Raw genomic sequence first — 15,153 nt, forward strand, 5'->3', positions numbered from 1 at the left:
ACTTTAGAGCTTTGTTTGCACCAGTGAATTTTTCATTGCAGCTTTTTTTTCTCTCATTGATTTTTATATATTTTTAAGATTTTAAGACACCACATAGTAAAAATAAAAAATAAATTAATAAATAATAATAATAATAATAATAATAATAATAATAATAATAATAATAATAATAATAATAATAATAATAATAATAATAATAATAATATACAGTACAGAGAATCACATGCATTTTCACTGGAGCTTGGTATAGTATCTCAATCATTTGTAAAAGTCAGTGCATGTATTTGAAGTGACCACTAATGACGCCTGCTGTAATAATCTCCGGATGCTGAGGTCTGATGGAGGTTCCTCTCGTAAAGTGGCACAGAGACGCACGGGGAGCGCGCTGCTGCTGCTGTTGCTGCTACTGCTCGTGGTTGGTGTAGTGGTGACGTGTGAAATCATTTCTGAGCTTAACGCGCACCTCTTCTCGACAGCCGTATAATTAATGCCCCTTTGCCTATTTAAAGCCTGTGCGCTGGCCTTCCTTCCACACGTGCCTTATTGTGCAAACGAGTGAGAAAACGCCTGGTGAGCTGATCATCAGAGTGGGTTTAGTTGTTTACAATTAGAAGAGTAACAAGCTTGTGTTGTTCAACAGTTTGTTTTTGCAGGAAATCTACAGGTACACCTGGAGTTAGGGAGAATTCAGGCCCCTGGGATTGACTGCTGAAACTTTTGACTTTTCTCAACACCAGATGGCACTCTACTTCTTTACTTTCCATACAAAAGTCCCCTGTCTCCTACTACACATCCTTGACGTTACTCCAGATGCCCTACCTGAACTGAAGCAGCTCTTTGTGCCAACCTGGACTCTACATTTAGATTGCTTATAGACTGACATGTTGAAGCATACTGAAATGAAGCACCAAAATTATAATTGCACACATTTGTAATAATAAAAAGAAAATAAATAAGTGTACCGTAACCTTTGAACGCAAATAAATGAATATAGTGAAATATATAGTCTATTTAAACCATACACCACAACAACAGTCTTGCTTTACTTGGGCTGTTCTTCCTGAAATATGTTTTAAAATAACTTTCCTATACTTGCTTTTGATTTTGTCATATCTAAACATACCATTGTAAATAAGATTAAATACATTGCACTCTGCTCTAACTCTTGTTACAGCAAACATATCAGGGGTGGAGTCACATTTTAAGTTTCAACAGGTGGGTTATGTCTCTGCAATTAAAAGAAAAAAAACAAAAAAAAACAAAAAAAAACAGACATGTTCGGGGAAAATCCAGAAACCTCCAGACTGAGATACTTTGCTCTTAATCAACAGAGTAAAAGTGCGTTAATGACAAAGTGATTGACAGCTCTGCTCTCCTGCGATGCACAGGATTTTTCTCGGCGACGTCCCTCAGCAACAGCCAGGAGATGCGTTCAGGCGCACTGCGGAAATCACAAGTTAGTTTCACTGTCACTTTCCAGTAAATTAAAGAAAGTAAAATCCTGTCAAGCTGGTATGTTCCACCAATTTCAGTGCGCTATAATTACGCATTGTATTTACGTTGTTATCACTTTGAAACATAGCCAAACCTATAACCTATTACGCACGCGTCAAACAAGTTATTTATGACATTGTTTTACATTTTAAACCACCAATTTTCTTGATAATCTGCTAATCGGTTCACAGTTTTGCGTTTCCCCACCCAGTCCTGACACCCTGAAGCGCACACGCACTTCCTATGTCCATATTTGGCGGAGCATCGGCGGTGGTGGCGCGCGTGAGCTGGGGGGGAAAGGCATTTGGAATGGGTCTAAAATGCTCTTAAGTCCTCCGTGCATCATAAGAAAATCACAGGAAGCTTGTTTTGGTGCAAGTTTGTGACGTGCTGTGAGCCACTGCTGCTCTCACCTCTCCTTTTGATCCGTTCCAACTCTGACAAGACGCACCAGCGACCACCGTGCACTGGCCAACTGTAGAGACGCAGGTAAGGGGCTCTGTCGACACCAGGCTGCACCTTACACCTTCACACGCGAGTATATCCAGCCATAGCCTACTTTTGACATTCGTGTTGGGAAAAAGACACCTGTTGATTGGAATATGTGCGTGCGTAAAAGTTGTTTTCGTCTAATTATAATGTAACTGCTTTGTAATACATGATTTATTTTTTCATTACAAGGTTTTTATTGTGCAATAGTTATGTTTTAGTCTTTTAATTCTTCCTGTTGTTTTCATTTTGTTATTTGGCTGAGCATGTTCCTTGCGTAATACTTTACTTTTGATTGTTTTGCTTAATATAAACATCCCTGGTTATTGCCATTTGGTCATATTGATTTGGGCATTCTCAAGATTTGGGCATTCTCAAGATGTTTCTAGCACTGAATCTGCAAAGAGTCATCACATTGCTCTTGTTTTTTCTCATAAACAAGAAGAAAACTTTGCATTGTAATCCCATTCCTGCATGTGAAAATATAAAATGGCACTATAGTCTGTTTTTTATCAAGTTGCATGATTATAACTGTAAACTAAACTGAGGATGTAGAGCCACTTCTTTGCTGTTGCCTCCTTTTGCACAAATGAGCTTTCTCCTTCAGTGAAAACAATTACGAGTCTGAAAAGAAAAGCAGCATTTATTATGAACCAGTGCAGGGCTTGCTTTCCCGTAGCCCTTTTTGTTCGCCTGCCTTCTGATGGAGACCAGTTCACCCACTGCATTTAGCTCCACTCAATGGTAACTGCTGGAGTTAATTTGATGGTTTTGTTTTTTTATATGTAGCAATAATTAACCCCCAAGTCTTGTTATAACCTCTGACCAGCAGTTATCCACAATGGTTATGTTAATGTAGGACAGAAAGGACTTTAAAGTTGTAGGCATTAATTGCAGTGCGTTGTATCAATGTAAAGTCTGGAGGTGGTGTAATTGTCTGCATCAATTTTCAATGGCTGCAATTTCCAGTGGCAGGATCACAATGGTTGCAAAGTGGGCGATAAAAAGTCACTTCTCAGGGTTATTATTGTTTCGCATTACCGGATCTTCTGTTTCGGACATTCCGCAAAGAACTATTTCATACTAAATTAACTATAAATTATTTATTTGTTGCCTGTAAAATGTTTCATTCCTGTCAAATGTTAAACTTGACACTTTTTTGCTGGTTTAGGTTAGGTGTAATGTGTTTAAGAGGACACATCTTAGAGGTACATTGGCAGAGCAGTTTGTCCAGTGCCATAATAACGTCCCAGTGAATGGTTGTGTGCTTTTTTGTGAAGCTCTGTAACTTCTGCGTCACTTATAGTCCCATAGCTGAGTAAGACTGCAGTCATCCATGCCTCATAGAAAATATATGCAGATGAATGTATCTATAATTATCTTGTATTCTGAAGATTGGTGGCAATGGTTGGTATGAAACGTTTCCATCTCCATGGAAACAAGCAGGTGATACCACCATAGGCCAAGTTACAGTTCAGATCTGTGTAGAGGTGACCCCGCTCACTGTAATTTGCATTGACATCTCCATGGACACAAATAGGTGGCCAGAAAAGTTACATAGTGTTCCTTTAAGATCACTTATTCAATGCCACAAGATGTCTGGAAAGATTTCTTTTCCATACTGGTTGGAAAATCAGATCCCCGTCACTTGAAGCATATGGACGTAGACAGCTGGAGTTTCTTTAGGGGCCAAATACATGCTGGGAAATGGATTATGTGTTATCTACAGAAGGCACAGAGTTCACACACAGCAGCCTCCACAGCAATCCACTGGAAACGCTGGCTAAAGATCTGAAATGGAAGTGGCACTTTGATTTATTGGTTTCCGTTGAAGCCTGGTCATACAAGGCCCATAGGTGAGGTAATAAGATAGCTGCATCTTAACAAGCTATTGCTGTTTGGATTATGTTCATTATTGCAGTTTTCACAGTGGCTCTTTGTTTTTTACAGTTTTTTAAAATGTGTTAATCATATCTAGAATGACAGAAGAGAATCATTATTTTTTTATTCCATTATTTTTTTTTAAGTTAGTAAAGAATGCTTTGTGTTGGCAGTGCTCTCACAGGACCCAGGCATCAGAACTTGTCATCAGTTTGCCCCACGTGCACCTCTGCAGGTGTGTGCAGGGGTATAAGGTTGGTTTATAGCCCAACATCAGGCCCCGCTCAGCAGAGGACTGATGTCCTAATTCAGACCTGAACCGTACGATCACCTGCTAATCAGGGTCCAGGTGCATTGGGGGAATCCAAACTATTTAATTTGCATTCATTATTTGTTATGTAATTAATTATTTATTTACTGTCATTAACATACAGATATGACATGACATAAGAAAGACAAAAGAAAAATGTAGAGCTGGACAATATACATCACTCAGGCTCCTCCGCTCAATGAGACTGGGGCATGAACACGTTTTTACCTGTTATTTTTGTATAAAGGAACACTGTATCTCCTCCAGACTGCAGGAGCTCAGACTGTGTGATGAGCACATGAGAGGGATTTCCGATGATTAGGCTCATATGCAGCATTTGTGCCAAACTGTAGCTGCTCTGAGCTGTTTTTAATCAGTTTTCCTTATATTCTTTGTGGATCAACAAATCACAGCCCTTGTCTAAAATTCAACCCATAGTAACTTTTATTCTGAGATGCACGCACACAGCACGCACATGGCACAGCAAACACCACAAGCGTCTGATTGGTTGTCATGTGCACCAGGAGCTGTGCAATACATCAGTGTAGATTTGACACTGGACCATAGACCATCGTACTTTTACTGATAGTTATATTTGTAAATAGGAGTGACTGAACGCCTATGTTCTGAGGGCATGGTTCGCTACTTAAAAAAAGATTTAGATTTACAATTTATGAAGTGCATATGAATGGAATGGCATCTGGAATAATAGATAAAATAGCTAAACATTTAATAAAAAACTCTGGTCATACATTCAAAGAAAACACAGAAAGAAGCAGTCAATAAAACTTTTAAACAAATCAACCTAATTTGCACATTGCACATTTTACCTTGTTGCATCAGAAATGTTCTGATACATTTGTTGTGACATTTTAAAACCATTACATTTTAAAATGTACATTGCACAGTGTCTGTTCTTTTAACCATATTATAAACTGTGTTCCTGCAATTTCAAATGATTCATGCATGTTTGAATAATCCTTCATTGTCCTGCATTTGAGGCTTGAGTGCTCAGAAAATTCTTGTCTTACCCTACCCCCTATCTCCACCTACTACTCTGTACTTCTTACAATCACACTGCTGTTTTAACAGGAAGCCAATGGACCCATTTCTATTACCAAGTTGTTTTAGATCAGTAATGTGGTTTATAATGAACAACATGTAAAATAATGTTCTATGTTGTAGTTTAGCACTGAAAAAGCATGTCCTCTTTAAGAATGCTCATTATTTGGTGTAATCTACAGATACCTAATTGAGGCTGTAACCGCACCTCCTTCAAACCTTCACGCTCAAACAGACACTTTGACAACAAAAGCCTAATGACCTGGGAGGGATGTTATTGAGCGACTCAGAAAGACTAATCTGAGGATAATGGTGCTGTTTGTTTGAAGGCTGCTAATGTGAATCCGCTGGTTCTCTATTGACCCCGACAATATTACGCTCATTTGCCTTTCTGACAAGCGGAAGCATTTAAATGAGCAGCATTTTGGTACAGTATTCAGTAATATGGGATGAGAATGGTGCCTCGTATTCAATGTATTTTTGAACAGCAATAACCTCATCCAAAGAGCCATTTCATTAGCTGACCTTTGAACTCTCACATTCTTCATATGTTGCTGCATGTTGATGTATGCAGGCAGAGTGGGTAGTCTCAGTAATGTAACAACATCCTAGTATCAATAATTTTCAAGTGTTTAAATTAAATTCAATTTAATTTAATTTAATTTAATTTAATTTAATTTAATTTAATTTAATTTAATTTAATTTAATTTAATTTAATTTAATTTAATTTAATTTAATTTAATTTAATTTTTTGTATGCATTTATTTATTTTATTTTATTTATCGCAATGATAGATGCTCAACAAATACTATCCTAACAGAGTTTTCTTCCATATGTTTGAAACTGAGTGTTGCATAACTTTTGATTTGATGTCATCATTGTGTGTCCAGGGGGAGGTTCTATTCATCCGTGATTCTGTAATTCCTCTTTGAGATTTAATTTTTCTTCCTGGGGGTCTGACAAATGTGCCTTTTGATTTTTTCAAACTTTAGAGACAGCTATGTTGAAAATAGAATAAATCGTTGCTTCTTCCGACATGCATTATGAACCAAGCGAAGTCATTGCATAATGCTTGTCATGATTACACTGTTTCTCTATTGCTCCCCTTGCTCCCCGGTAATGATAATCTCTTTTTGTCCAATTTCATTTACCTGTATTTACCAGCCCTTCATGTCTGTGGTTACCATAGAGACACTCCATCCCTAACAGCAAGGCCCCTCTTTCCTCTTCTTTCCCTCATGGGTCTCTGTGGAGACCGACGCACCGGTAAAGCTGCGTGTTTCTCTGGCACGCCATTGACATGATGCAGCCACAGCGCCATTGGCTCTGTCCATGTCTCCCTGGCTCCCATCGTACAACTGTTTTTTTGTCACTTATTTCTGACGCCTGTGACAGTGAAAATCCAATTGGGAGAGATCCACTGGTGTAATTGAAATGAGGCCACCTGGGAGACAGCACGACAACGACTCACTACCAGTCAAGAGTGTTTTTAGCACAATATAGTTAGGTGTTGTTCAAAGGTGACGTTGCAAACGGTGCTATAGTACATGTATGGGTAAGAGTCAAGGAACATGGTGTAGCGGTTAAAGTGGAGAACAGGTTCAGAGCGCAACAACATCTGTACATGAGTCATATCAGAGGCTGTGGGGGTTATGGCATGAACACAATTATGGGAATGATGAATACTTTGGAAACATAATGTACACAGGCAAGGACATTTATAATGTTTAGTTTGTTTTTCTGCTTGTATTGTACTTTAAACAGGGCACCCATGAAAAAGAGAGGCCAAGTGCTCTCATTGGATTCCACTGTATACATAAAGATAAAAAGAAGTTTAATCTGTTTTTATATAAATAGATTGTTCCCTAGTAATTACTTCTGCATAAATAGTTGTTTTTCATGAACTCCCTCTGCAGTGTAGTGCAGTTTAGGTCAGATACAGAGAGATACGTAATACTTTTGACAGCTTTTGCCATGGCCCTTTTTAGTCGATTAATTGATTTGAAGGACATGTCTTTGAATTGATTTAGTCGACTACAGCCTTAGACTGAAAATCACTTGTCATATAGAAAAACTATTTTTATATAGCGCTTTCAAAGAGCTTTACATCAAGGAACCACTCACCGGTGTGCGCAGACACCAGAGGCAAGGTGAGTTAAGTGTCAATATTCAATAAGTGACAATATTCTTTTGTGGGAGCTGGAATTGCACCACCAACCTGCAGGTAAATAGTTCTGACCGATCAACCAATGATGTAAATGTGGAGAGCAGGATTCAAACAGCTGACCTTCGCATAAGTGGAAAAACATTGTCAGTTGAGCTACAGTCTACTTGTATATTTGTCTACCTACTGATTTTTAAGCTAAATTTGTAACACACTAGAAACTACACTTAAATAGTCTTAATAAACCATGGACAAAGACTTAATTCATAGTGAACAAAGTGAAGCCTGAATATTTCAGGCTTAGTAACTGCTTAATCAAAAATCTGACCTTAACGTTACTACTAAGACTGAATCATCTTTAAATCATTTTAAATTCCACACACCTTCACTAGAATCATTTGGATAATTTCCTTCCTGGAATTGCATATTTCTACTACATAAAAGGTAAAAGGAGCTGTTAAGTTGAAAACTACCACTTCATGAAATCACAAGGTGGAACGGAGCATTTTGAGTTTTAGAGATGTAGACAGACTGATTATAAAGAGTTACTCATGTGTGAATGAAGGTATGTTTTCGATGAGTTAACAATATTATATAACATGGCTTAAAGCGTGCAAGAGTCACTTTAATACACTTTTTTGTTCATTAAGAATTAAGTCTTTATTCATGCTTTATTAAGGCTAATTAAGATGTAGTTATTATGAAGTAACTGCTCTTCTTGTCAATACCAGACTCATACTGGGGTGGGAGAAGTAGGTAAGATTTGAACCAGATACTGTGCCACTTTGATCCCTATACTTTTGTAACCTCTATGATCCCAATTAATTCTAAAACTGACTTATATTACTGTTTCTATATTTATAACTTTTTATTTTAACTTTATAACTTACACCCGCCACGCTTACTGTGCACATGTGAGCGTTCGCTTCCAAATATCTTACCCAAGAGGTGACTCATGCAGCTCCATTAGCCATGACAGTCACACAAGGTCTTTAAGGTGAAGTAGCAAAAACTTAACGCTAAAATAACTCTTATTCTGAGCCCGTATCGACTTGTAGTGAGCCTGAAGGATCTTTCCCACTAGTCAAACCCTCCGTTCTGAAAATGCGATTGGTACGAGATGAAGTTGTTGATTGACAGCCAAGTTTTCCTTTTCAAACAGCCAAGTCTCTATGAAAAACTATTGTACTGACTCTCCCCAACAAAAGACTGAATAGTCCCTGTCATTAAGTGTTGATAATGAAAGACAATTAGCTCTTTGTGCTGGTGCAAAGAGATTCTGAGGTTATGTTACTATCTAAACCAGACAGTGTTTTACAGTACAATGCATGCGAGAAATATGTTCTGCTGCTTGTGTAAGATAATATTCTGCCTGTTCTGCCTGTTCGGGAAAAAAAATATCCAAGAAGTTCATGTAAATCAAAGAAATATAGTTGTATTCTGGAGAGCTAGGCCTGTCAGTATAACAAATTTTGAAGCACGGTATTACTACAGAGAAATTAAAAGGCAGGGGCTCCAACAAATAAACAACAGAATGAAACAATAATTAGCCATAGAAGTGACTTATTCAACCCCTTACTGGTCAATTCGTATCGTCTTATAACTAGAATAGCAAAAATCAGCCGATTATTGCAAAGCGAATATGCACACGGTAAATACTGAGTCACAAAAAAAAAAATGGTTCCAGTCAATATAGTAATTATCAAGACCTAGGGTAGCACAGTCGATACAGATGTTTGCCCACTAACATGAAGATTGGTCCTTGTATCCCCTGTTTCGATCTACATTTTGATCGAATTTAGAATGATCTGGAACTGGACAACAGAAGGTGAAAATCCTCCACCCTAACCTGAGACAGTCCAGCCACAGTCGTTCATTTGTCTCACGTGTTTTTCAAATGCAGAAGACGTCACCTCTTAAAAATTCTCGTAATATTCAGAACAAAATATAACCTATTTTAACTTGCGCTGTTTCTCAGTCCTTTATGTTTTTTTCTTTACGTGTAAGCAGCCATGTTTATTTTGACACGAACAAACCATGCGCCTCTCTGATTGGTTAATCCACCTGTCGATCACGCCCTCTAAAATCGGGGAGGCAGGATATACGGCTGCAGATCCGTTCGTCTTTGTAAAGTTTTGTCAAAGTGTGTGGTTCAGGCTGGCCAGATAAGCTCACAACATTTCCCGTCGGTGTCATCCTAGTACTGTGCACTATAAGACCAATGCAGTGTAGAATATTTGGTCAATATATCTTTTTTATCCAATAATAATATATCAAAAAAAGAATGATTTTAATGAATATTTTTGGAGAACTTGCTAAAAGAAAAAAAACAAAAAAACAAGATCTCAGGCACTCACATTTACTCTACAATAGTTTATGTCAATGAAGTAAGATGCTTTTTAGATCATGAAGTTTTACCCAATCACTATACTATAATGCGTTATTAACATCCTCCTCAAACAAATCCCTTTCTGATACATTTTTTTTACACTTAATAACATTGTTTTTATTTCCTCTCAAGTTACCCCATACAAAGCGTTTATGCAACCAGTCCCATTCTGTATTGTTGGATCACATTGTTGGATGAGGAGCCGAAATACAGACGTTGACGGCACTTATAGCCTTGGGTCAGTACTTCATCGATCCACATTTGTTATCTGCTCTTTACTCTATCAGACTCAAGTGGACATTCTTCTTCCCTGTCACACACGATAGGTTCATAGCGCTCACGGGCTAAAAGTGACACAAATTCACCACTTCAGATGATAGGAAAAATGGCCTCCTCTCAGGATCCAAACTGCGTGCAGGAGAATGTTAATTGTCGCTATTGAGACTAACTGTGAGTGAATGGTGCTCAGTCAGTCCAAGGCAGTTGAAGGACATGGGCTATTGTCAATGTAATCTCTAATGGCCTGTAGTTGCCTCAGGTCAGTTCAGCACTTTCCACTTAACTGTAAAAAAGCCAGTTCAATATAAGACTGACCAATTCAAATGATTTATGTATGTATCTTTATTTATACAGGGAGACCTAATGAGAACACTCAGACTCTCCTTTTCATGGCGCCCTGTTCCAATGCAGAACAATACAACATAAATAAGTACATAAGTCCATTTAAAACATTAAAAACATGTGCAGGTGTGTATAACTGTTTTGCTTGTCCTTGAAATATATTCAATTTCTGCGAAGCCTCAAAAAGCAAAAAAGCCATTTTCCCATCATTTTCTGATGCAGCCAGTCCTTAGACGTATGCAGTCATGAAATCTTATTTGAAATGTTTCTGTATCAAAGTTCAACAAGCAAGTGAGATATCCAGGCAGTCTATGAAGTAGTCCCTTATAAATACATTTTATACACTGCTGTTCTCTTCTGACAGATAGTGATGGTCAACCTACTTTTTCATAGAGTGAACAGTGATGAGTTTTAAATAGGTTAGACTACAGTAAGTTACACTACTCTAACGTCCTGCTCTCTGGCCTCTCTAAATGAGCGTTAAGACAGCTGCAGTACATCCAGAACACTGCTGCTCGGGTCCTGAGTAGAACCAGGAAGTACTTCACACATGTGTCCTGTGCTCAGGTCTCTGGCTCCTGTGGCTCAGAGAATAGACTTTAAAGCAGCTCTGCTTGTGACAAGTCTCTTCATGGACCAGCACCAAAGAACATCTCCCACATGTTAGAGCCACATGAACCATCTCACACTCTGAGGACTTCAGGGACTGGCCTCCTGCTGGTGCCCAGAGTCAGGACTAAACATAGAGGGTCAGTGTTTCAGTTTTATGCAGCTAAAACCTGGAGCAGTCTTCATGAAGATGTGATGTGTTGCGCTGTGCATATGACTGAAAGGTTTTTATTCTACACTCTTCTGTTTTAATGTTAATTTTATGATGATCATTTGTGATTATTTATGTTTTGATTTATGTGATTTTAATGTCTTTCTTATTCTGTAAAGCACTTTGAATTACTTTGTGTACGAATTGAGCTATACAAATAAACTTGCCTTGACTTTTAAATTCATCACCTCTTATGAAAGAAAGGGCTGACTTAGAGAGTGTTTTTAAAAGTTTCAAAGTAGAGGCTGAAATCTGTATGTATTATTATCATATATTATATCTCCATAATCCAGTACAGAAAGAAAGGTTCATGAGTTTTGTCATTGTATTAATTGAACAAAATTCTAAAAAAAAAAAAAAAAAAGAAAAAAAATCCATTATTTATCACCATTTTTTTTTATTTTATTGTATTTTCCCTCATTAAATTCAAATAAAATCAAAATCGTTTTCAGTATTATTTTCCAAAACAAACCAAAAAGGGCTTGTAATAACAATAGCGTTTTAACAGAGAAAATAATGTGTTCCTCCAAAGTCTGAACTCTGATCCAAACCACATGCTTTTACAGACGGGGTCAGCTGGGGACCTCTTGGTTAAAACAACCATTAAAAATGACTGAATCTTGATCTTGATTAAAAAGCAATGAATTTCCAACCCCACTTGTGACACATTTTCATTCTGTCAAGTTTAAAGTGCTTTGAATAATAGTTCTGCATTGTTCTCCACATCTAATACAAACTGCATGTTCCTACGGTGCCGGATCACACGCTGCTACTTTAATTGTAAGCGTTAGCGTGAACACTTTATGGCATTATAAACCACTGTATTTGTACGTTTCCTCCTCCTCTTCCTTCCTTCCTCCTTGTTTTGAATGTCACAGCTAAAACAGGGGACTGGAGAAAGCCCCTTTTCATGTCTGCTTCAGGATCGTGACTTGTTCTCACGCGGCTGTCAATCACGGTCTAAAAAAGTGCACTGAATAATGTTGTAAAAGTGGCTATAGGAAACTGCACACGGGTCTCAAGAGTAGGTATTATGTGAAGCTAAAATGAGCCACTTTTTGGAGCTTTATGTCATGTTATAAGGTTCCCTCGACCAAAAACATGCCTGAAGAGGTTTTAGAAGTCATCCATGCATGTTTGAGTAATCTAGTGATCTCTCCCAGGCATTGTTCAAACACTCCTTATGGTGAGCAGTAATTATAATATTACATCAGATTTATATAGCACTTTTTTTGGACAATCAAAGACGATTTACAGAGTATTATTCGTTCACTCTACGCTCGGCTGCCCTGAGACAGAATGACGGAAGTGAGGCTGCCAATCTGCGCAATTAGCCTCTCCGACCACCACGAACAGTCACACACTACGTTCATACTAGGCAATATGGGTGAAGTGCCATAATATCAGTTCTTGCCACTCGTTTTCAATATTAAAATACAAAAATTTATAAACGCATGATATAAAACAGTATACTACAACTTCACAAACCTGACACAATGTGCAGTAGTTTCATTAGCGGGATCCACGCTGATTGTGCTCCGATAGCGCTCTGAATGTGGAGTGACTTAGTGCGGGAGAGGGGGATTCAAATATAACATTTTCACATCAATAAAACAACATGGTAAATATGTTATGTGTTAGCAGTTAATACCCCATAGAAGATTTCAGTTTGATTTCACTGTGTGTTTTGTTTCAGGACTAGTTTTTGTAGCAATTAGTATCCCGGTATTGATTTTTTAAAGACTCTACTTTCTAGTATATATCAGCAGAGTGCATCATAGGGGAGAGAATAGGGACAGACACTCAGCAAATTCAACATGTTGACTTCATGGAGTGCCCTGAATTGAATCTGTGTGTGGGGTGGCTAATAAAACAGACATACTCAGGCCAACTCCATGTTTGCAGATGGCTTGCTTTTTACAGTCCTATTAAAGCTATTCTGCAACCCCATGCGATGACTCAAGCACTATTGGCACACCACTAATCTCCCAATTGTTTGATGAAGGCCCTTTGCTTTCAAAAGCCAAAACACTTTATTTTGGTCAAAGTGTTCCAAATAATTTAACAATAGCTTCATGAGCAATGTGTTATTTACTCATAATGGGAAATCACAGGTGTTCATCTCTGTCTAAAGAAGCATTAGAAAGAAGCGTTAGAGCGACTTTGGAAAAAAGCAAAACAGAAAGTCATTTATAACGCGGACTATAGGGTTCATTTACTGAGGTGTCAGATTCACTATTGTTAGCATGTACCAAGTTGAATGTTTCTCTGGTTCCCTCTTGAAACGCTTGGTCAAAATCCTGTCCAATATTGATAATAGTTTGAATAAAATGTAATTCATAAATGCTTACAGGCCTGCACGCATCCAAATGTTGCCCTACCTAAGGATTAGAGTTGTCACAGTATATGAAACTAACTTATGCCACTAACAAAATAACCCTGAAGTAGAATTATCCCCAAAAAATATTATAAATGAACAATATGGTTATATGCAATAAATAAACAGCTGAATGAAGTTAGAACATAATATGATTCTTAACCATATAATACCTTAAACAAGCCCGTCGACAGAAATTTGAGGGCTCAGAGCAAGAAGCTTCACATGGGCCCCCCTCTAATGTGAATTAATAAAAGAGGGTCCAATTCTGAGCCCCTAAGACTCTCGAGCCCGGGACAACGGACCCCTTTTTCACCACCCGTTGACTCCCCTGACATTAAATATAACACTGTGCCCTGATTAGTTTGTACAAAACAAAATGGCGCCCCTGATATAGAACATACAACATAACAAAATGAAGAATATTCATTTCTTTCTGTAGACTAGTTTTAACATAGTGAAATATGTGGATCACTAGGACTTTAGTGAGGTTGCTTCTTTTGCCAACCTCACAAATGTCTGTATTCGCAGTCCTCCCTGACTCCACATGATCCTTTTTACTCCACATGGTCAGATCTTGCCTTCTTCCTGTTACCATGTCTCGAAAGATGCCGCTGCCAGTGTGCATCTTGTTCCACTGAGGATTGTTCCCAGGACTTCAATATTGAACTGTGTGTATTTATAGACATCCAACCTTCTGTTCAGATTACAGGGATTAACTCCTAATAAAAGGTAGACTTACTGCACATATATGGGGAAGTAAAGAACAGGATTTTGTACATTTGTCTCCAGTTTTGTTTATTTATAATTCACTAGATAATTTAAAATGTACCGTATTGCTGTTTTGGTAGTGAATTGAATATAGGAAACTCTGGAAACGTAAGTGAGTATGGTGCTAAATAGGAAGCGAATATGGGCACACTTCCAGCTCCATCATAATCTGGTCCCAATTCACTTTCTATTGAAAAACTGTCACCCCTTTCTGCTGCTGTTTGGCTCTTCATTTTGGTCTTAAAATGTCAGTATTAACCCACTCTCCATGACCCCAGTATTTTTATTTTGCTATTGTGTCCGTAACTCAAAGATATGAACTTTAATAACAGACAAATGAGGCGCCTTCTTTCCTCAAGGTCATTCCTGTTAGCGTTAGCAACAGATTTGACTGACAGTGTTGCTAAGCACCCGCTCCTTGCGAAACTTGAAGGAGCTTTAACAGCCTCACTCCGGATTGGCTCTTTGGTTGCTATGATACTCGCAGTCGGAATTCCAAATATGGTACTCGGCTCCTAATTCGCCCCTATAACTGCTCTAGCCTCGATGAGCTTCATTTGACTGGAGCCGAACGCTATCGGTGACGTCACACTCACTCAGCCCACTTCTTTATACAGTCTGTGCTTGGACCCCAGCAGACCTCAGCAAAGCACTGAAGAGGAGCATAACAAATTAGATCTGCTTTCATTATTTTAGGTTGATGGGGGGAAATGAGTACATGTGAGGAGAGCCGGTGAGTAAACAGCTGAAAGAGCAGACGATTGGAAGGGAGAGA

The 15,153-nt window shown here is 38.3% G+C and overlaps 1 protein-coding gene across 1 annotated transcript in view; it reads left to right on the forward strand.

The window, feature by feature from the left end:
* The first annotated feature begins 1,905 nt into the window (after window positions 1–1,905).
* Window positions 1,906–15,153, forward strand: part of baiap3 (BAI1 associated protein 3) — a 57,650-nt gene continuing 44,402 nt past the window's right edge. The window contains exon 1 of the mRNA XM_033971789.2: window positions 1,906–1,983. The gene's annotated coding sequence lies outside the window, so the exon portion shown is untranslated. The remainder of the gene's footprint in view (window positions 1,984–15,153) is intronic.

This window comes from Periophthalmus magnuspinnatus, chromosome 8, assembly GCF_009829125.3.
Source record: "Periophthalmus magnuspinnatus isolate fPerMag1 chromosome 8, fPerMag1.2.pri, whole genome shotgun sequence".
NCBI lineage: Eukaryota > Metazoa > Chordata > Actinopteri > Gobiiformes > Gobiidae > Periophthalmus > Periophthalmus magnuspinnatus.